General features: G+C 39.0%; 1 protein-coding gene across 3 annotated transcripts in view; it reads right to left on the reverse strand.

Moving 5' to 3' along the window:
- Positions 1-24689, reverse strand: part of Lim1 (LIM homeobox 1) — a 50610-nt gene that overhangs the window by 19289 nt on the left and 6632 nt on the right. The gene's annotated exons all lie outside the window — the stretch shown is intronic.

Consider the following 24689-nt stretch of genomic DNA (forward strand, 5'->3'; position numbering starts at 1 on the left):
AAGTCAATGTTGTGAGAGGAATGACGTTTATTGGTCCTGGTGCTTGCAAGTCCTGTCATTAAGCCGCGCGACTCGCAAACGTCGATAAAAGAAATATGGTGCTCCTAAAGAGATGGGACTTTAACGTTCTCATAGAGCATAAAAAGTTAAAACCCTTCGGTGCAGTAAAAGCCCGTCTCGCGGTTACTGGCGGTCGACCAGTCGATTTTTTCACCGGGACGCGCCCCACTTGTTAATTTTGTATTAATCGTATCTTCTTTTTCCTTGGCCGTTTCGTTTCTTTACCGTAGCAAAGCGTTCGACAATCCCCCGAAGGGACCGGCGCAAACAGATTTCATAGAAGACGAGGTCAATTCATTTCGCAGAAAATTATCTCGGAATGTTCTGTAAACCTCAATCTGTCTTTTTGTTAATGTTTTTTCTCAATAGGTTCGTTTACTGTGAATTCATTATAGTGACCGACATAATAATGTTTGCACTCATCGTTCTGAACGCGTTATCTTCTTATGCGGTTTTAATATAGAATTTACTTACGATCAATAAATACTGCAATTTAAAGTACCTTTAAAATACATATATACGAAACAGGTAGAACATTCAAAGAATATGAAAAGATTGTTGCAATATTTCCAACATATTAAAACAATTAAAAAGAGGAATTTGATTCTGTCTATTTCTGATGCTTATAACTGACGCAAAATGTTTATATTTTGCATAGAGATCACACTCAGATAATTACAATGACAATGAGTTTCACTAAACAGATAATAGATAATGAAAAACCAAGCGAGGTAACGTTTGTTGCCAAAACTTGCGAACTCTTGGGTTCTCTTGCGAAGGCTATCGTGCCTGGCCAGCAGTAGCAACCAATAAACGCGCACACTGTTCCGAGAGTAATGGACTCGAGCCAGGACATTCTAAGGATGCCGATCAACATATAAACTTACGTCACAGTCGCACCGGTGATACCGTAAACACGTTGCTGGAGGACTTAGCGTGTTATTACTTTTTTTTGTACTAAATGACAGCGTAAACCGTACTTTTATGAGATTTTAAATTACAAGTGTCTAATCTTAACACGGTGTAACATTACGCAGTTACACACGTGCGAGTACATAAATCATGAAGACACAAAAAACTCTTATTTTCGTTACATAACTGACGTATTACATACAATAATGAGCATTAAACAATCCGACGAAACAAATTCATCACGAATCTGGATGACACGATAAATATATTATTAACAAATATTTCTCCGTAAATGAAATCAACTTCAAGGAACAGGTTTTTGATAGAGATGAGATAAAGTATAGTATGAGCACATATTACAAGTGGATGTAAACCAAGTTGGATAGTTTCAAACATTTACTTTAAAAAATAAAAGCAACACTTTCAAAGATATCTGAAACTGGATGTAATAGATTCAAACATTTTTTTCGGTATTAAATGTCATTTTCTCTCGAGCTATAAAAAAGTGACTGATATATGTATATTGCCTTATAAAAATGACACAAGATTCAATTAATATAAATTTTTCATTACCTTCATAATAGTATGTGTTTGATTAAAGAAATATGTTCTACAATTTTCAATAGAAGCAGCTCTGTGATTTAAATAATTATAGAATAAGAAAAATGAAATCGTTCGTCTGCTCAGTGATGGTACATTTAGTGCTACAATCACAGACTAACATATAATGTTTTTAAAAATTGTTCAAAAATTACAATAATCTCAACCCATAAAACATCAAATTATTTAAATTAATATAATGTAACAGGTTCTGTTAAAATTATTTTTTAGAAGAAAATAATCGGATAATCGGATGTCTTCAAGACGCATCTTCACATGTCACATGTCCTCAAGTATTAACATAACAATTAGTTTAATAAATATTCCATCACCCGCATATGAGTGGCACGACAATCGAAGTAATAATAAACTTCCGATTAATAAAGAAATAAGTATAATATGGATATGTATACAAAATAAAAATTGTGCAAGTTAATTATAAGAAACGTAAGTTTAATAAAAATGACATTCCTGTTAGAGTAACGCATAATATAATGATGACTCCAAATTCTTTCAATGTCAACCTAGTCGTTCTTATCAAAGATGCATAAAATCTGTAGGCAAGTAATGCGATGAAAGGAGGGTGCAAATGTTATTTGCGGTCGTCTAATCTTCTTCACCATGGCCTAAATGATCGCTGCTGCGATGCGACGGGCTGGCAGAGATCCTCGAAGGAGACGCTGCTCGGCCTCGTCTACGGGACCCCGTGGAACCAGCACGCACCATATACATAAACTGCAGGGTCCGTGCCGAATCGTGGTCGGGACCCACCCCCTTTTTTTTCTCGGGCCCCGGCTGTCCTATATTTCTTGCTACACGCCAGAATTCCAGCGTGGCTCTTTACGCTCTCCTCTTTAAGGGAGCCCGCTGCCCACACCCCTTTCTTCCCCGACCTCCTCAACCTCCATTCGACCCCCGTCCCCCCCGCCTTTCCCATGGTACGTCGTTTTCTCACACAGCCGAAGAACCCCACGAAAACACAACGTAAGCCTTTCTATTAATGATTTTTACGGCCAGCCTCCGTTTCTTTTTCTTCTACGAGGAAGAAAGGACCTGCTGCGCCTCGCGCGCTCCCCGTAAAAAAAAAAGAAAATCGTTGGTCCGGAGGGTGGCTTATGGGGAACTCTTTTCTTTTCTCTTTATCTATCTATCTATCTGTCTCCTTTTCGGCCCGGTGACGTATACATTCGCGGAGGTTGACACGGGCCCGGCTAATTGCTGTAATTAATTAAACAATTCCTGTAATTAAACCAGCGGGGTTGGTGCGCGAGGCGAGAGAACAACCCAAACCCGAGGGACAGTGAGACGAGCCGGTGCAGCTAAGAGGGGGCCGGAGGGAGGGCAGCAGGTGGGGAGGGGGAGGGGGGGGGGCAGCAGCACAGGCTGGACCTCTGCAGCCCCGACAGCGTAATGACCACTGGTCAAGAAATATCTCCGGCTTCTGCTTCCGTGAGAAGATTGTTAGGAACTACGCGTACCCACTGCTAATTTGGACAGGTTGATGAATAGTTTGAAAAAGTGTGCCGGCTGATTATAGGATGCCTCGCGGTAAGTACGCCGCGTAATAGTTATAGATGACTGCGCCGATCGATAAAAGGTATCCTTGTAGGCAGGTTGCTGCATTTTTTTTTTCGTCGCGTCTACTTCGTTTCGGCCGTCACGCCTCTTTTTCTTGTTTCCATGGCAAACAAAAGGCTACTTGACCGAAACGATACGCTCGTGAACGGGCCCGCGGATGGACGACATGGGACACGACAATCGATGCAAAAACATGCTATTATCGCGATTGGTGTGCCCGATACACGGCCCCTATCAATGTCGTCTCGTTCCGCATTATCTACGGAATTTCACGATATTTTTAAGTAATTCCTGATGGTTCTGAGAGAAGTCTTGATCTATGGAATTTTAGTAGCTAATGGAATTTTATCGTGATGATTTAATTTTTGTCATTTCTTGAACAACTATTAGCGGACGAAACATTTTTACTACGTTGGACGAAATCCACATTCTTCAACGTATCTTGTTTACAAGGATTTCAAGATTGCAAAGAATAAACAGACATTTCTCATATATCAGTGCTCTATCGTCGTAGTAGCGTAGGTCACATTTTTCTCATTGTGAAATGCAAGCAGGGTTATTGTTTACTAACATGTACATTTTTTATTAATCAAACTCTATGTTAAGATAATTTAAAGTTAATTTTCGAAGATGTGACTTACGTCATTATAATTCTAACCCAACCAGTATGTAAGTAACAAATAATAGTATCTTGTTAAAACCTCTTGCATAATTCGTAACGGAGATAGAAAATACTAACCTGTTAAGTATGAATGTTATTCCTTTGTTTCTTTCTCCACAATATTTAATTATTCAAGAAAATGTAGACACACGATAAATACATATTTTCCGCTTCTTCTAAGAAATTATTATAATCAAAAATCTTCTAATCATCGTAACTGGAAAGAAAATGATATGGTAAAAAGTTATGTAGTAAGCTATATTACTTTAATAAGATGACAATATCGATGCAATTCATACCTTCTCATGTCAGAATGGATCATAAATAAATATTTTAAAATAGTACCACTAAACCTACCAAGCATTGGAAATAATTCGAATGTATTGTCTTATAAAAATAACAAGACTGAATTTATTTATATCCTGATAGTTAAATTCCAAAATAAATGTATTTAAATATCATTAATAAAAGCTGCAGTTAAACAGTAAAACCGTTCTATTATTTGAACATTCGTATTACTGTAGTTAGCCCGGATAATCGATATTCCACCGTGTTAAAGTTGATCAAATTTATGTATTATATTTATCATATTTATATTTATTTATTGTATTTTTACGTTCGAATTTACCATAAACGTATAAAGGTCTTGTTGAAACTCATCGAATAATTTCCCATCTATATGATTTCAGCGATTGCAGTATAAAAAAAAAAACACAAAACCAGTCATTTGACCGGTGCGATGGTGGTAATTTCACTGTCAACAATTCCGTAAAAAATCAAGTAATAACGAAAATAAGCCTGCAAGAATCGCTGAAAGGAATTCACAATGCGAGTAGCGCAGACTCGGCCGATTTTTACCGCAACAATCAGCTCGATTCAATATCGTCAGAGAAACCCTGTCTTGTCAAGCTTTCAGCAAGCTGCAAAGAAGAAGGCAGCTCGTTTCAACGTCTGGCTTTTCCGGCGGTGAGTTCATCGGGAAGCTGCCGTTTCCACGCGGCGAAGAAATAATGTGGGTCGCGGGTCACGTCGGACACGGGGTTCCGTCGGGAACCGCGATAGCAATAAAATAATGGAGAAACGAAGGGGGTCGGAGAATCGGGTCGGCCCGATACGCGATACGCCTCGCCGAGGGAAAATTTCGAACGGACGTGTCGAGGCGGGAATTTGAATGCACGCTAGCGACGTCGGAAGTGCAGCCGGAGAGAAGCGGCGAGCATCAATTGAGATATATTTACTTTCGAAAGCCGGCAGCCCTAAGGGACCGCCGGTAATTGCTATAATTAATCGCGTGATTCCTGTAATTAAAGCGATCGGGATTGCTGACTGGAAGTATACGGCTCCGATGCTTCCGTAATAATACGGCCGCGGGAGGATCAGACAGACGAATCGTTTTCGCCAGATTTATTAGCACGCGCGAGCAACGCGCGCCACCATCCGCCGAGCTGCTCCTACGCGGATCGTTCTTTTCACCGGACACTCGAGGGTGTTTACAATCGGTTGCATAACCGGCGAATTGATTGATGAGAACTCCTCCAAGTCCGCAGTTTGCAACGGCTCCGAAATTATTGTCGGTGTTTAAATTATTATCGAGTTAGTGCAAGATCTGCGTTAGCGACGCTGAACACTAGACTGCGGATTCTGTGCACTTGTAACAAGAAAGAATTGCTCGAATGTAAGACAGTCAATACATTTAAGGAATGTACAAATACCATTGTATTCTCTTCAACTCAACAAAATTATTAAGAAGATTTTAGATCCTGCAACTTGCAACTTGCAATTATTGCCCGCAAAAAGTTTTTGCTCAACTATCTCGGGTCTACTCATTATTTATAGAATCCTTTCCTCGCTGTCCTCCGAATATGGACACTACGTACAATTTTCTTTGAAAAATTTATCTTTTGTTCCAATAGTGGTGATATTTAAGGAAGTAATCGGTTGGAAATTCCTTAAAAATTTCTTAACAGTTTCAAAGTTGCTTGAAATGTGTTGCTTTGTAAAAATAACAGGATTCATTTTGTTATTTTTTAAAACATTTTGTTATTTTTATTATAGCATGTGCTTGAATTAATAAAGTTCGAACATTTCCAGCGAGAGGGTCTATGTAATTCCAACAATTTTAAATCGAAAATTGTAGAACCGATGATTTCGACCGACCGTTTTGTGTTAACTTACTTTACCCTCTAAAATTTTGATAACAGTAGAATCGAATATTGTTTCAATTTAGAAGAAACGACTAACATCCATATTTAGTTTTTTATGTGTGAAATCTTCGTTACATTTGTGAATTGTTAATCCTCGCGTCTTTAATCAAGTGTGTAAATAATTTTAAATTTTCAGCATAAATCTCCATCTTGAAACCATAAAATGTGCTTAACAGCGTATAACACGAATAATTGTCAAAATAATTATGTGTTATATATTTATAAATATTATGTTATACAATTTATTTCTACATTTTAGATTTTATCTTTCATGTTTTACGCTCTATGCCTTATGTTTTAAGCTTTACATTTTAGGTTTTAAGTTCAATATTTAAGTACCATGTATACCGGAGACCATGCTTAACCCTTTCACTACGGCAGTATCGTCCGCCCAAGTACTGTCATTGAACGAAAGCTCGCGCCAGAAATATGCACATTCCGTGTGATTTCTGTATATACGTTTTTCTTTGCTTTAAATAACTGTGCTGAATAAAACAATCATTGCTTTAATGTAACAAGTATGTTTACGTTTTTAATATGAAAGGACCTACAAAATTATAAAAATATTAATTTTGTATTTTGCCTACGGATGCCACTTGTATACACATAATTTGGATGCCGCATATATGTGGCACTCGGCGCAAAAGGGTTAAATCGCAGGGCATGGAGGATTAAATAGAATAGTTTAATATTTATCCATCTATTAGAATAAAGTTCTAAATGTCAATAAATACAGATTTACAACTGTTATCACAAGTCTGATCAAGTTCATCAGGGGTAACGCAGAATCCCACAAATTAGTTCAGAATTCTTCGGAGCATCCTCGGTGAAATGAATTCTCGCAGTTTCTGTTCAGGATAAATCGATTCTGTGATCGGGCCGGATATGCGAAACAACCTCGAGTAAAATAGAAATGTCGACCACTGACCGTGCAAGCCATTCCTAAGAAGTTGTTCCTGCGATCTTGCGATGACTCGGCTCGCGGGTCAAATGGCGCGGCGCGGCGCGGTGCCGTGAACGCACACCTTGACCTATTGCAGAAACTTTAATTACCCTCCAATTCATTATTTCTCTGTAAACACTCGGCACCGCCACAGTCAACTACCTCGTTCGCCTTCCGCCTCGTGTATTCGAAGCAACCACAGAGCATATGCGCCGGCGTCTCGGATATACCGATAAAGGGAATAAACACCCGTGCAATCGTTCTCAAGGCGGGAATATAGTTAACGGAATCTAATTAGCAGAGAGAGTGATAGAGTGAGAGGGCCAAGGGGTTTTCTCTCTCTATCTTCACCTCTACCCCTATCTCTTTCTTCCTCCGCTCTTCTATTGTTCTTGCTCATCAATCGTTCCCAATGTGACCAACGATTTGACTCTTTTGAGACAAATATTGAGACCCTCCAGACGTCAAGATTGGCATCGTTCTAAACACCATGCTGTCAAGATATCTCCGACGTTAATCTCTCTTGTCACTACATTCTTTTTTTTATTCATTTATTTATGAAAAACTTGTGCCGCAGAGTTTGATTTGTAGAATTAGATCGCAAGCGTCAGATTAACGAAAGACGGAATGTATAACGATCAGATACAAAGTGGCGCTGAGTCATTTTCAACCCATGATCATTTTTATTAACTGCGCTACTTTGTTATCTGAGCTTACCATCTATTATCTACCTAATTATAGGTCGTTTATTATCTGTGCATTGATAACTGATTCAGTCTGTAACGTTGTCTATCTATACCTCAAACTTCGTTTTTCAACATCCAACTTCCAATAGTAACACCCTGTTGTATTTTCCCCCCTGTTACGTCTGTTCATTTCTAATGTTGAATTAACTTATAAAGTACATAATCTGTTCCACTGTCCACATGTCCATTTCTTTTCGCTGAGAATATTTCTTGCGAACACCCGAGTAATTTCTGTTACTTATTTCTGAACTGCGGATTTGATTCATTTATAACACAAACAAAGTGATGCAATTTAAAACACCGAAACGATGGAAACAATTGAAATATACAACAAGTAGCAATAAACAGGATTAGAATAGGTCATTCCAAATTAACTCACTCCTTTTTAATTTCCAAAACTGGTCCTCCACTATGCGATATTTGCAACTTCCAAATAACGATAAAATACATTCTTCTAAATTTTTCCAAGTGTACACAGAACTCCGCGCTAAATACAAAATGAAACTAAACCTCCACGATAACGTTAATAACAGCAAACAAATAGGACAAGTTATCTCATTCCTGAAAAATTCAAGCCTATACAGTAAACTCTAATATCCCCAACTAAAAGTCGTCCCTAATAACCGCAAGTGTAGTTGATGCGACGTAAAATACTATTTAAAAAAAAAAAAAAAATTGAAATATGTGGATGTACTGTTTCCGAGTCATTATGATTCTTTAAGAAAGGAACATCTATACATATAGCTGCGACTCCTCACAATGAATGAAAACAATCTTTACTTTCCATAAAATTCCGCAGTCTACTTATTTCACATGTTCATAACACATTGGATTCACAATAAAACATAGTAAGGCAGTTGATAGGTTTATTTAATCAAATTATAACCCATTCGCGTCAATATACATTTCCTAACGGGGTTTTTATATATAAATGTCATTTTAAAAGAAGTTCTGGTCTCTTAAATGAACAAACTCGACTCACAAAACAATTACACATATATCTGCAGAATTTATACTCGTATAAAACTCAAAATAGATCACAAAAATACTGAATAAAGAAAAAGTTCTTTCTAAAAAATATGATGTCGACGATACACGATAAGATATAAACAACAACATGTAATAAAAATTCGACGTTTCATATGGATGGAACGATTCCATAAAAATGTAAATCCGAAAATTCACAGCCTATTGATGAAAACATCGGTAGACTTGGAATCGTATCTTTGGACTTAATGGACGAAGAAAAATGCGCAAGACTGTTCGACCCTTTACAACCACGATTCCTTCTGTCTCTAGCATGTCTTACCGACAAAGGGTGAAAACTGCCACATGCAAGATTGCCGGGCAACTGATTTTCACTGAATTTCTACAGATCTGAAAAATCGAAACGCAGACGCGGTTTATGAGGAACGAGTTTGAAGGGAGGACCGATTAATTCGTGAAATATCGACGATTATGCCCAAGAGGGTGAACGCGTGCTTGCGAAACGATTCATAACAGTTATGCTAATGTGCTTGGTCGGTCGCGTAACAGCGTGAAACACATAAAATCACAGGGAGCGGCGGCGGCGACGACGACGACGACAACGATGACGACGGTTCCCCGCTCCTGTTCCGACCGTTTCTTCGTCCCGGTTCTTCGATCAACTTTCTCGGCATTCGTGGCTTGTTCATTATCACTTTCCCTCCTCCTGCACGCTCGCCCGTGAATGAAGAGGAACGCCGAAGGAGATAGAACGCGGTAATTAAACGAATACCATGTATGAGATTATGTAAATTCATATAAGATAGATCTACATAGAACCATGAGCAACCGAGACGTGGATCGGGTCTCGAAATGGTTAATTATGCTTCTGAGCAGTTCTGGGGCTGCTCAGGTATAAACTACTGATTTTCAGTCTCGCCACTGGAATTCCAAATGCGAGTATAATACGCATGACCGTAAAGGCACGAATTCGAAACAGAAGAATGACTCGAGATTTCATTGTACAGCAGGATACCATTTCGGGCCAGAAGTCAGAATTTCGACGTATCGATGATAGATTGACGGAAACGCAAACTATTCATCGGAGAAGAGCGCAGAAATCAGTCTGTCGTTCCAACAGAGGGGAGCAAAATGATGATCACAATTGCGAACGAAATTAGTTGAATTCCGTTCCCATTTATGATCGCGTTTCAGTCGATTTTAAACGATCTTTGACCGGTTCTATTATCCAAATAAATAGAGTTTCGTAAACAATAGGTACCAGCTTTAGTTAAACATCGACATAGTAGAGCTTTGTTGGTCATTTCCATTGAGGGATATATTAATCGATCGCTTTTGTCCCATCATATGAAACAGCCTAATATTGCACGCAGCTTGAAATTATGACGAGATTTGTTAAATAAATCAATTATCCTGATGGAAAATCAAATGTGTCATGTTTTACAATGAGCTACGCAAATTACTGGATCAATGAGAATGTCGTTATGGCGATCGCAAATCGTGAAATACTTTTTCGTAGCAATACGCACGATTAGTGACACAGATCATCAGTGGCCACTGATCATGTTAAACACGCGTTCCAAACTTGTCAAGATCACGTTAGCGTGTTGAATTTCACAGAAAAACAAGCGATTCGCTACGTTCTCGTATGTATTAGAGTTCTTCCAGCTTCCCAAGCAGCTAAATACCTCACCTACTGCCCTGGTCATCACCGATTACTTGTTCACTGCCCTCACAACAAAGCATGTAGAGCACCGCTAATTTTAGCCGACAACTTTAGCGATAAATATCCCCTTTGCTATTAACCCACCAAAACCATACATAGCTGTGGCACACCAAACTCTAACACTTTGCAAAAGCCTTTGCCCACTTTAATAGAGCCGTCGTGTCGATTATAGTGGACGGCCATCAAATGCTCGCATGCGGTCACATGGCCTGCGTCCTACTGAGAAGGTGCAGGAAATTGTATTCTAATTATCTTCATCTCCCTGTTAGCGGATCCGTCTATCCTGAAGATGCAACCTCGATGTTCTTCAAGAAACGCTAAATTCGTTCTGATGCGTCCGGGAAGGTTGAGCTTGTCCAATGAAAACCGCATTCCTGACACGAGAAGCGACACTGTAAAGACCAGCACTCCTTCGTGCAATTTAAATGTTAACCGTATCTGGCTTTTCGTTTTCATCAAAAATTGCATTGAACTTTTCAACGATACTGACGCGTATCGTGCGTACGTAATCCCATCTTTCAATTTCACTCTCCTCGACTTCGCGCAATTATTAGCTTTTTGAATGATGAGAATAATAGCTGAGCAAAAGCTAATATCGACTCTGTCTAATACAAAGGATTCATTCTTCAAGAGAACAGCCTCCATACACTTCACGAATGGAAATTCACTAATTTTCAACTCTAGATGATGGAAGACATTTTGTTCTTTCTAGACAGTGTCGTCTCCGCACTATCGCTTGTTTGCTTATCGTATCAAATTGCGAACAAAATGCAATTATGGATTACGGAATTCGAATTTCCACCATATAGTATAAAATATGCACTCAAAACTGAGCCTAAAATTATGTGTACTATTTTGACATTGGAACGGCGGAGCTTGAATCCATTTAAATGCAGATTATAAATATTATTTCCTTATACAGCTTCTGACCATTAACCTTTTAGATACTACGCGCCACTATAGTGGTTTTCGCGAATGGCTCGTGCTTTACTCAATTGTTTTATTATTTATTAAAGCAAACAATTAAAGTGAAAGTGTGTATATACAATATATTAAGAAAAGAATATATGTTATTAGTACTATATATAGATATCCGGAAAAAATATATATTAAGAGAAAATCGTAATTTAGTTACGAAAAACTTTATTTGCGCAAAATCCTGCCGTATCTAAAAGGTTAATGTAAAAATCTATTCAAGTGTAAGAATTCCATCTAACTTGCATAAAATTACATAAATTGGATAAGTAGGATTATCATGACTCAGTCGTTACTGCAACAGAGTAAACTTGTTCGATGATTTCAGCTTCTTCCGACAGAACATAAAATACTTCAGCTGCTTGTTATAATACGTGCATACTTTGCTCGTTACCTATGACGTTGTTCTTTTATATATACCAAATGTCAGTTAACATTTCGTCGTACCACGACCGGGTTCTTTCAAAGCTCGTAGCCCGACTTAACCGTTTGACACTTGATGCCATCTACCATTTGTTTTAAAAAAGATGTACGGTAGGATAATAGTAATAATAGTAGTAATAATAACGATGATAATGAGAACAAAGTTTTAGTTCAAAACGTTTGTATCCATATAGGACTCTTCGTGACCACCTAATCGCTGGTATTGCGAGGGGTTAATAATAAATCGTATCAAGTCACAAGTATCCGCAACAACGAGAACCAAGTTCCGTTTACCACGCAAAGAGGCGAGCAATATCGACTTTGCCAGAAACCGACCGGTGTTCTCCGAATCGAATTCAGCCGTGACTTCTTCAGAATTTACGTATGACCTACTGTTGTAGATACCCAAACGAGGGGTCCCGTCTCGCGTGTGACGCAAGAGCAGCGCGAGTGGTTGGCAAAAACGTTCGGTGTGCAGAAGTTAGGCCGATCGCGATCCACCGCTATTGCCGAACCTTCCATTCCGGGAAGGGAAACAGCCGCGCCGAAAAATCTTCTCCGTTTCTCCGCGTGCTTCGCGGCTGGTTTCTCTTTCTGTCGGCCGCGCTGCGCCGCGCCGCGCCGCGCCGGCCCCGACACGCCCAACAAACTTCTCCTACGGTTCGTGGCGGGCGTCACGCCGCATTTATAATGTTTCCACGTTCGAGTTTCGACGGGTCTCTCCACTCCCGAGGAGGCCAGCCAGCAGCACCGCGGGTGGAAAGCAAGGACAATGGACCCCTCGTCGGCGCCCTTTCGAGACTGCCGAGAAAAGCCGCGCCGATCTATGATCGACTTCGATCGTTACGCCTTTGATTTCTAGCCATGTGCCACGCCGTTCCGTACGGACCTCCTGTTTTCCACATCCCCCTCGCCTCCGCCGCCGCCCCCCCTCCTCCCCTCCACCGTACGGGTCTACAAACCGATCGCGATACACCGAAATGACTCGCTGGATGCCGATTTCTAATTAATTCGAACATTTTATCGATCACTCCAACGGACGGGGTGCTCGGTGAAAAGCTTCAGCTGCAAGCGATCGTGATTTTCGGGCTGACCAACACGAATTCTGTTATTTAAAGTTTCAGCAGTCTTGCGCATTTCTGATTTTCTACAAATTACAACGTTGCTGCACGTCTACTATACATGACTTGCGATTTCAGTTCCTCTGACAAATTTTCTCTCTGCCTTCGAAGAAAGACTTGTCAAAGTACATTTTCTTGTTTCATGATGAGACCGTTTTTCGATATATCCGATTGCTGAACTTGAAGGTGATAATTATCATTCTTTAGAATCATCCTTTGTAAAACATAAGAAAATGTTTCTCTTAACGAATACCAATGACCTTTCCATTTTGTTTTTATAAAACTGTATTTTATTCTAATCGACGGACTATGTAAATGAATACACATCTATCGAATCGTTCGGAAAATTGTTTGCTTCGCGAAAGTGTTAAAAATCTTGACTCGGTATTTTGCCGAATAAAAAGCGAGAATCGTGGGAACTTGGCAAAACAACCAGAAAAATGACAAGCTTTTTACACTGCAAACATTAAGAACATTCTCTCGTGAATGAACTAAACGATGTTGTGAACGATCCAATACACTCATACAGAAGTCACCATGACACCAAAAACAAAAGCGTAGTGAAAATAGAAAATTTTCAGACGTCAACGCGATGGACAATAAGAAACTGCAAGCGTATTTCTCACCCCATGTATCAATATAACAAACACGCAAGTCCGTTCCTATCACAATTTCCCATTGCCCTTCTCTTCGTCCACGTTCGATACATCCAATCGCAACAGCCGCGTGATTTATTCCCTGCCGAGCCACCGATCATCTTGGTCGCTCGCAAAGACAAGCCTTCAAAGACTCGTCGTTAATATTCCAGCTGACTACCGATGATGTAACGGTATTCCCTACGTAATTCGGTGAATATTTTCGCGGCGATTCTTGTCGGAAGACAGAAGAAACGATGAGCGTCGGACCACGAACACCTTAAGCACATTATGAGATTTGCTGAGGCATCTGCCCACGGTATGTTGTTCGGCGAACGTGCAGACTCGTCAATTTTATGGCGCGCGATTTTTTTCTCTGTGTTAACTTTAACATCTTACGGGGGAACGTACCGAACCCAGGCACGCCGATTTTGATGAAATCATTGCGAGAGACAGTTCTTGGAAGAATTCTTGCTACGCATACGTTTTATTGGCAATTGTTCATGTTGAAAACAATCGTCAAAATTGAACGTAAAATTTGTATACTTCAAGAATTAGAGGGTATAGAAATCTTTGTTTTATTGCCTGGTTTTACATAATGAATCCAACGAAATAAAGAAAATTATGATTACGAAAACAGTGTACACGATTCTGGGATTTCTTCTCCTGCATAACAATAATTAAATATTCTGCATTTATAATATTGCAATATTTTGAACAGTAATAATGATGTGTCGGTCGATGTTAGTAATTTCCTTCATAGCTGAAGATAGTACTGCAGGAGTTTTCATGACGTGGTAAATTATTGATTTGAATATTCAAGACATTTTTATCCTGCACTCTGACGAATGCTTAACATGGGCGAACTCCAATAACTTAATTAAACCAACAGGCCGCAAGAATGTCTTCTGTCAACACGTTCTACGCCGAGCCATTTTTACTCGACACTTCACTCTAGTCATTTGCTATTTCACCAAAACTTGCTATATTATCTGTAATTATTAGTAATCGTATATAATAATAAAACAACGTCATTACGATCCATTCTTGTGGTGGAAATGAATTCTTTAATTCTAGATTTGTTATAAACTATTTTTTAGCCCATTAAATAATAATACAAGCATGTACCATCGGTGGTACACGTGGCACGGAATGTGTTAAGCGTTTCTCAGTTGATTGCTTGAACTTATCGTCAAGGCATTTCAACCAACGCCGGTATCAGATTCTAGAATTAGTTTTCTCTTATTAGTGTCACGCGTTTTCTCACTCGTTATCGCCGCGCTTTTATTCCATAAAGCCTCCGATAACATTTCTCTTCGTCTCTGACTTGTCAATCAATAGAAAATAGTTTCCTACACTTGACAGTATCGTGTTATGCTCCTCGATAGGCGAGTTACTAACGAAGGAAAACTGTGCGTATCGATATTTTACATCGATTCTAAATCCAGTGACACGCAGAAGTATTCGAACACCATTTACCAATTGCGATAAAATTCTCGGAATGCATATAAATCATCGAGCACTACAACATGGAAAATCTCTATGAATTGCTTTCGTTCGAGAATCGCCGATAAAAAGTTAAAAAGCTTAAACATTAAAAGTTAAAAAGCTTAAACAATAAACTGATTTTACTAATACCTCAAAAAGAGTAGTAATTCAAGTAATTTGGTCCACCTCGAAAAAGGTTATTCCAATTTAAACGTGTTCGAATACTTTTGTGAGCAGCTGTATGTACAAAGTTTGGCACACAAGATTTATTTGCTAGTAACCGACGCACCGTCGGAATGTTTACTTTGCGTCGACGTGGGACAAAGTTGAACTACGTTTAACAGCAAATACGACGAACTCTGACCATAAGGTGACATAATTGTTTTAGATAAAGGATCACTCAGAGAAAGGTATTTTCCTTAAAAATGTTCTTTTCTTACTGTTTAAATTCTGATGAATGGGAATCTGTGTGTTCCATAGTAACGTTGGGTACTGTGGATAACTTATGTAAATATTTCAGAGTTACAGATTTTCTACCATTTGGTTGACAAATGTCTAAGATACGTGAACGCGCAAGCGCTATTTACACGAATAGAAGTAGACCATCTACACTAAACAATGCGACGTAGAAACGAAACTTGACATGGAGTTGCTGCAGAATTCCTTAGCCAATTCGAAAAGCGGAAGCAACAACTGCAAATTGTAATACCGTTGACTAATGGGAATAAAAACTAATCCCTCAACAATGTTCTCAGGAAAATAATAACCACTTTCAGTTTCCCGATTACTGTAGAAGAATGTAAATGAGAAAAGGCAACGATAATTCCACAGGCATAAGAAACGCTGGCAGTCCTTTTTCATGTTAAATCAGAACATTAGTATACCAGTTTGGGTACAACAGAATATCGATACGGTCGTGAAAGCATCGTAAACAATAATGAAGAATATACAGCTCGACGTAAACGCGAGCTGTTCCTGAAAATCAAATTTGTAAAAAACGGACTCTAACGGAGAAGCCTTTAAGCAGTAGGCTAATATATAGCGAGGCGCTAGCCTCGGCGCTCTGTGTCATGGTGACACCGTCATCATCCCCCTTGGCGGCCAGTTAATGTTTTCATCGGTATATTTCGACGACGGCGCGGACCATATTTTAAGGTAATAATTTTCGGCGGGTACACAACGAACGGGCCATCGACCGCAAGCTACGGCAGTTGAGGCGGCGCGTCGAAACGGGGACATCGGTCCTTTTGATCCTGGACCCTTTCAGGGCCCCCACGGGCCATTATCGACCTTTAAGGACCTTGCTGCGATTCGTAGAGCCGGTTACCATAACCGCGTACCGTTTCTCTCCGGCCGGTACCTTCGGACCTCCCGGAGGTGTTACAGTATTCCCAACAGCGATTCGCTGGAAGAAGGCGAGACGAGCAGCAGAGAGGAGGAGAGACGAGTTCTCGTCCGAAGCGAGAAAGGATATCGATATAGATTCGTCGCATCGTCGTGGGAATCGGCTGAGCCCGTGGCCTCCTCCTCCTTCCTCGCGCGTTCATTTTCAACTCGGATTCTTCGTTACTACCAATCTTCATCCGTTCGTTTATTCGTTTCGGTTGATTAGAGAGCCGAATTAAAATCCTACTTATCGTGACGTTAATATACTTCTTCGTTCCAAGAATATATCGGAAATTTACGAAGTCCAGTTCTTTCTCCACTCGTTGAAATCTCCGAATGGTTCCGCGATCACTAATGGCCGGATGGAACAGCTTCCGATGATTATCCATTCTTATTCCGGCTGATGAGACTTCAACCAGCTGCTCTTTAAATGTAAATTAGGTTACGACGATACGCGAACTATTATTTATAAGAGTTGCCTAAGTTTTGGAAAATTACAGCCTTCCAATGTTCTCCTTCGTGTCACATTCAGTCAGTTTTTTATTAGTTATCGAACCAGTGAATGAAGTCGGGCACGATTCAGAAGCACGACTGCAGAAATGAGGATTCAAAACTGACTCGCACGGAAGTGCGCTGCATATTGAGGGAAACGAAAATATTGATTCTACGCGCGGATGACGAGGCTCGGGTCTATCTGGACCCAGGATATAAACATATTGCCATTTCAGTATCTAGTTAATGTTATCAACAGCTTCATGAAGATCTATAGAAAACCTCATGAGTCCAACAGAAGTATATCATAAAATATGTTGAGAAAATTCTGAAACAAAATTATAAATGATCCTAAGCATATATTATATAATATATTATATTCTTCCATTGATTTGCTTTTTCAATCCTTTAACCCCTTGGCTACTGTGGGCGCCTATAGGCGCTTAGAAAATTTGCGTTTGTGATACTGAGAGCGCCTTCAGGCGCCCAGCGCAGTTTGGCTTTGTGATACGGAGGGCGCCTAGAGGCGCTTGATACCTTACTTGATTATTAAATATTTTGTTATTTTTTATTTAGACAATGTTTATTAGATATTTATGCCAAGTCAGATTCAAGAAAATAAATAATATTGTTTTAATATAGTAAAATTCAGATTTTTGATTATTGAAATATGTTTTAACAAAAATGCATACATAACCCAAAAATTCGCCGTTCTCGGCGCACATCGTAACACAATCCCTGCCGTATGGTACGATCGGTGCGTAACAAAGTGTGCCGTAGTCAAAGGGTTAAATTTAAACTAGAGGATAAGGCGAAAGTTAAATCGACGATAGTAGAACGACCAACCAAAATAGCTTGGTTTAGGAGGGATTAATGCGGTTGTGACAGCAAAAATTGATCTAGTTGATCTCAAAGTCCCGCGACGAAAGAAAGAGCGCATCCTCGAAGGATCGAATACAGTATAAAACAATTTCTAGTTAGATTAACAGTAATCCATGGTAAAATGGTTTCACTGATCCGCACTAGAGCGTAATTATCGTCGTGGTCTCGACGTTGCGTGCAACGGTTAGCAAAGAGGATAACGCTAATTAACGGCACGTCGTTGAGTTATTTTTGACTTGAAAAGCCTTTCTTCGCCGATCGAGCGTGGCCTCTCCCCGCTCGTCTTACATCTAATGAATTTTTCATCGGGACGAAATGCAAAGTGGCTCGTAAAGTATACAACACGTTCGTTATACACCCGTTCGCGTAAGTATCAAAGGGGCGCCCCCTTTTCGACGGCCGCTCCGCACTCCTCGGGCCACAAAGAGGATCGTTCATCGGTTTCAGAACTCGCGAAAGAAGAACGCGTCTCCCTCCGAACGGTAAAGTGGACGATTTTATGCGCAGGAAATCGAACGGTAACCCTTGCCACGTCGAGCACGGTGCAACTCGGCTCGAATTAATCCTCGACTGCGAACGGATTACTCCTCCGCTACCGGCGCGGCGAGCGCAGTCGATATAAAACCGTAATGGTTCCTCGAAGCACGCTGCCATTTTCTTACTTGAACCATTCCCCCTACACCTTTAGCCTTCCGTAATGTTTCTCCAATTTGAGACACCGAGATTACATTAATACCTCGGTAATTGCGGCGGGAGCTTTAGAGAATTATAAAATGAACCGTAAACGTAACAATGAGTTTCAGCTTTCTTTTCAATAAATCAGTAGGAACAACAGGGCGATACGGAAGTATAGTGTTGCACGCACTTTTATTAGCTCTAAAAAAATACTACACAAATCAGAAACGTCTATAAGACCCGCTAGAAAGTTGCTTCAATTTGAAACATTCAGTTTCGGATTGTCAATGTGCTATTATATTGTAAGCGATTGAACAAAATGAGTACCGAATTTATATTTTTGACGAACGACGTTTGACAAATTGATATATATTTTAGTTAATAAACGGTTTTTTAGGTAATACCTATGCTTCAGTGCATAGGTAAGTAGATTCCATCTTTTGACTATAATTTTTTCACAAGAACCTACAGCTCTTCAAGCTTATGCTGTTTTTCTTGTTTTACAATGAAGCTAATAGAGATCTAAAAGAATGGCAATTCGCACTCTAGAGTTCAAGACTATTCTCATGCAAAGCGTTGAATTTTCCAACTTGTTCTCAGTCTGGAAACACTTTCAACGGGACAGTGGTAAACATTTGAATTTTTTGAATCTGAACATTTATATACCGGAGCGTGTGCAGGCATTTCCCAGTTCAGGGTAGTCAGGCCAGTTTGAATAAGGCACAGAATTTTTTTATCAGTTAAATAAAGTTAAAGAACTAAAAGAATAGAAAAATTGAATACATTTTATTTGACAAATATTATCTTAGTACAAGTTAATTACTTTCAAAAACAAACCAAAGTCATATTGGTAATTGATCATCCCGCAATATGTATTCAGCTCCACTACCCCATCGATCGGAGATCACAGCGATCATTTTCGTAAGAAACAACAAATACTAGGACTGCCTGGTCTCATCAAGTAGCGCGATATTTTTTGCGGTTTGTTACAGACATCTTCTCCCGAATCGCAATATTTTGTCCATACCTCCATGTTCACCAGTTCGTGACGCACTGGTTAGCGGACACGTTGTCCTAACTCGGACCGATATTGTGCTTGAAAAAAACCGTCGAAGCCTTGGTCGAAAGGCGAAAAAAATGGGCGAGAAGGAAACCGAGGACTTAAACGTTCCCAGCTTCTTCGATCCGTGCCCGTAATTAACGTAAGTGACTTGCCGCTACTTTTTCACGCGACTTCTTCAACCGATCCGCGGCGAAAGTCCTCGGCCGGAACGTAACACGACCGCCGAGCAGATTTTCACGCTTCGGGATACGGTTTCTTGCGCGAATGTCAAGGTCTCGGATACGATGCATCGCGATTTCGGTTGTTGTTGCAACCGCAACCATAATTCTTGCATTGTGATCGATCGGTTTGTGGTTGCGCGACAAGAATCGCTTGAACACTGAAAATTCGAACACGTAGAGTATGATAGGCTACTACTGATAAGCTAGTTTGAATTAAGCTAATAATAAATATTTGGTCAGTCTTTTCCCTAGCCATCAGAAATAGAAACGTCAAAAACTATTACAATAAAAAATTATTAATTGCACAGAGAAGCATGTTTTATGTGCTGAAAGTACATGAATATTGATTTTGGCCTATATCCTATGTGTTTCTTAGCTATCTGGGAATAGTTGATGGCAATTTGGCTGTATATGACTTGAAAGAACTGCAGAAACCATATAAGTAAAAAAGAAACAAATTATTAAGTGCACTAAAAAATTGAAAAGCAAATGGTTCAAGTTAAGTCCAAGTGGAGTCCTTGAACTTTCTTCGAAAAGGGCGACACTCGAAGAGCTTCCTCGAGGACCACGTTTCTTCCTCGATAACTGGACACAACGAAAACTGGTCTCCGCGCAACATTTTTTTACGCAATTATCTGTTACGCTCGGGCAACACGCTTTTAACGACTGGCCGGCGGCGCAATTTGAAACCAGAACCATCAATTCCCCACCACGTTATAAATATTCGATGCGATCAAAGTTTATAAAGTAACACCGGCGAACAATGTCCTAGCCTGTACTACCCATCCAATAATCTCCTTACAGATCCGACCTTTTTGTCGTGTCCCCGATCGACAAGAAACAAATAGAAATCGATTGTTCCTCGATTAGTTCCGTTTGGCGCTTCGTTCCCTTTTTTAGCGAACTGTAGCGTTTTTTGCATCGCAATTGATAATGTAGGTCCTGAAGAACCGTACTAAACCTGTTTCTTAACATTGCTATACTAATTAATAAATTGCTCCATTTACGAGGTTAGGTAGCAACACTTTTACTGCTAGTGGTGAACTGTTACGTTGGTGCATATGAAATGTCAGATTTTTATTACGTGTAAACGTTTGTCTCCTTGCTTACACTATGTTGTTGTTTATGACATAACCCCTTTTACAATCCCATTGTGTTTTGCCAGCGATGCCACACAGTCGTATTTTGCCAAAAAGAATTATTTAAATATTGTCTATTTTTCTCATTTTTTTAAGCTTTGTACAAGTGTCGATTCTGCAAATGGGTCATCTGTTGGTTAAATAAACATCTTTCAACACACCAACCTAATGTAACAATAGAGTAAAACAATCACCTGTAGCACACTTATAGAACTTGATAATCAAGGAATTGTGAACTTTTCAAGGTAGTAGAAGTATATCTCGAGATTCTCCATTTATTCTCCCTTATACAATCAACTCATACCTAATTCCGCTAATGATGTAAATGAAATAAGTTACTCGTACAAAACTGTTCCAACAAAATAATTTATGAGGCTAATGACCTGAGAAAGCTGCACCGCAGGTAGACAGTGGTGTAAAATATGCTTTGTCTGAAACTTCACACAGTTGGATAAACGGCGAATCTAGATGGTAAAAAAAATCCTACACAACGGTAACGCTACTTATAAGTGGTCAATGTAAACGGGAGACATCAAACTTTTATTTCTTGTTGATTTTAATCACAAAAAAATTCTTTAACTGCAAATATTGAAAGATAAAATTTTTAATCTATATGTATGGACGCTAGTCATACATATAGATATTTACAAAATATTTAATTATAATGGAAAAAATAACATTAATGTATGTAATTGAGAACATAATGAAAATAGAATTCGTAATAAAAATCGAAATAAAATTCGCTCAATTCAAAATAATAAATCAAAATCTATATCAGATTCTTCAGTATCAGAAAATTCTGAATAGCTGCGGTTGTTTTATGTCTAAAATTTCCTAAAGGTAAAAAAAGGATTTTTTATGCTTTTTTTGGAAGACTTCTACGAACGTTTATAACAGACTCTGGTGCTATTATGAACAATAAATCAACATTTGTAATTTCACGAGAATGTTTTGTAGTATATGGAACCAACACTTCGCATCTTTATTGGGGATCTCTTTAATCTTGTTTGATAACGTTCTTATTGGTTAAAAGCAAATTGGTAATGCAACGATTTCAATATTTAAACACTGACTAAACAAATGATGACAATGTACACTCGTACACACAAAGCACTCGTTCCTAAATTGTGGCGGCATGGCTCAATGTTTTCAGACAAACTTTAAAATGATGCGACAAACAGCTTAACAGATATTAGCAGTCAAATTTTGGAAAAATCTGTTCTATATGATTCAACATTATGCCATATAAATGTGAAGGCGGTATGCTTGGTATAATTTCGTTGACGAGTCATTCAATATTTAAATTCCAGAACTTCTTGTACAATGAATCGGTAAACAAATTTTTTGCTGATTTTGAAACACCTACTCATACAAAATATAGTTCCTAATCAATAAAAATTCTTTATAACACAAGCGAATGTATAATTTCGCCATGTTACGATTCCAAGTTTCTGTGCTATTACTTCTATGCTTCTATGGTTAATAAATATATTATTATGGGTATGGTTAGCGTCATTAAACATTCTGGAACAATAATAGATGTATATCTATTTCCTGATATATATCTTTTTCACCTAGATCGCCCATTTGTCTCATTGCGCGCCACTAATTCTCTCCAAAAAAATGAAACACAGAGGCGGGGGTAGTGTAGAATCAAGATCAAGTTTTTCTATTTTTTGCTTGACGAACACGCGGTCACCGAGAGCACGTTTCGCGAGTCAGGTAACTGTAACGGGCAGGATTTTTACGAAAATCTCGCCGAGAGAAATGGCGGCGGGTTTGCCCGAGAAAATGCCAAGGTCTCCTTTCCATTAGAGTCGGATGGTTTTTCTTGCCAAGCGAGCAACCGTCGTTGCACTTCGCGAAAGAATCAAACGACGAATGTCGCGGCGATTGTCTGCTAATGGGTCGATCGTAAATCTTTTCATTTCCTGTGGCGTCGACGGCCTGGTAGCGCCTGCACCACGATAGTTTATCTAATTATGCTAACGGGAAATGGTTAGCCACCACACGGCGAAAGCCGTGCCACTGTTTCGAGGGACTGCGAAGAAAAAATCCGGCGGCTACGACTTCGACCGACAAAGATCCATCGATTAATGTCCAGTGTTACGTGTCAACGACTCGAATGCCAATTATCCGGACAAGCGGAGAGGGGACAAGCCGGCCCGATAAATCGACGATAGTGTCTGTCTCATTATTCCAGCGGAACTGTTTTCATGGGCCAAGTATGGAGATTTCTGAATACGTATGGCGGTTGGTAAATGGCTGTTTTACCATACATTTACAATAAGTAGTGTTTAAACAGCTATATAGCATCCGAGGGTTGCAAAAGGTAGCCGCGGGATTCGTGAAACTGCAATAGTTCATAAATTGCCGGTAATCAACCTTTTAAGGACGGTTTCCAACGTTTAAAACAGTCAAGTGGCGATACAATGTGTAGAACATTTTAATCGATACGTATTTCAAGCCAAGCTCTGCTTCTGTAATCCAAGATTTCAAATTCACGGATTCCGTTTTTAAACCAAATCTCCGAAATGCCTGTTTTAAATAGTTTTACTACAAATCAGATTTTCTGATATTCTTTTTCCTTCTTCTTCTTCTTCTTTTCCTGGTTCCTAAAAGTTATTTTCACATTTCTAACATAATTTAACCTTTTAGGTACGGCAGGATTTTGCGCAAATAAAGTTTTTCGTAATTAAATTATCATTTTCTCTTAATATATATATTTTTCCGTATATCTATATATAGTATTAATAATATATATTCTTTTCTGAATGTATTGTATATACACACTTTCACTTTAATTGTTTGCTTTAAATAAATAATAAATTAAATAAATAATGAAACAATTGAGTAAAGCACGAACCATTCGCAAAAGCCACTATAGTGGCGCGCCGTACCTAAAAGGTTAAATATTCCATTAATCCAGAAATAATGTCGATGAACATAATGTAACGTTCAACATATTCATATAGTTCAATATATTTTTTAACCTGACAATATGCGCGTGAACTTGTTGAAGCAAAAGTAGCCACGCGGGGTACTCATGGATCCTCAATAAGAAGTGACATTTGTTGATAATAATTGAAGTGCAGATATTTATGTAAATATCTTTAATAACCTCAGCGAGTTGAAGATAACTCAAACATGTCATTACGTTCTAGTAATATTTTTTTTAACATACCTATTTTTATTATAAATGTATAAAAGCCACCGTCTAGCAATAATGTATTAATATCTATATACATATTATATATATACATGATACATATATACGTATCACGTCCCCATATTAAAATTAGTATGATATAATTAGTACAATATAAATATAAGAAAGAGACAAGTCTTTCAAATGGTTGTCATCCAACTAGCCTCCCACGTGCGTACTGTTGGATTAAAACAAATGCATTGATTGGAGCAATCAATACAGTCAACTCTTGCAATCTCTTTGAAAAGTGTATGCGTGGTTGTTATAATATAGAATTAAGTTGCAAGGAAATGACTGTTTCACTTTTTAATTTTCTTATTAACATTTACTCATTTTCTGAACTTAACCAGTTACCTGATTTTGGCGAGTATATTCACCATCACGCAAAACGTTGTCATTTCTTCACGACTGGTTAAATAATGACCGACATGCTTGAATTGCTTAAAAGATAAACAGTCGGGCCAATGACTATGCTTGACGTGGACTATGCTTTAATTGTCCATATAAAGAAGCCAGATCATTCGCGATTAGGGTACACGGTAAAAAAAAGCGAGGATCCCACGT

Source organism: Augochlora pura, chromosome 10 (genome assembly GCF_028453695.1).
Source record: "Augochlora pura isolate Apur16 chromosome 10, APUR_v2.2.1, whole genome shotgun sequence".
NCBI classification, from domain to species: domain Eukaryota; kingdom Metazoa; phylum Arthropoda; class Insecta; order Hymenoptera; family Halictidae; genus Augochlora; species Augochlora pura.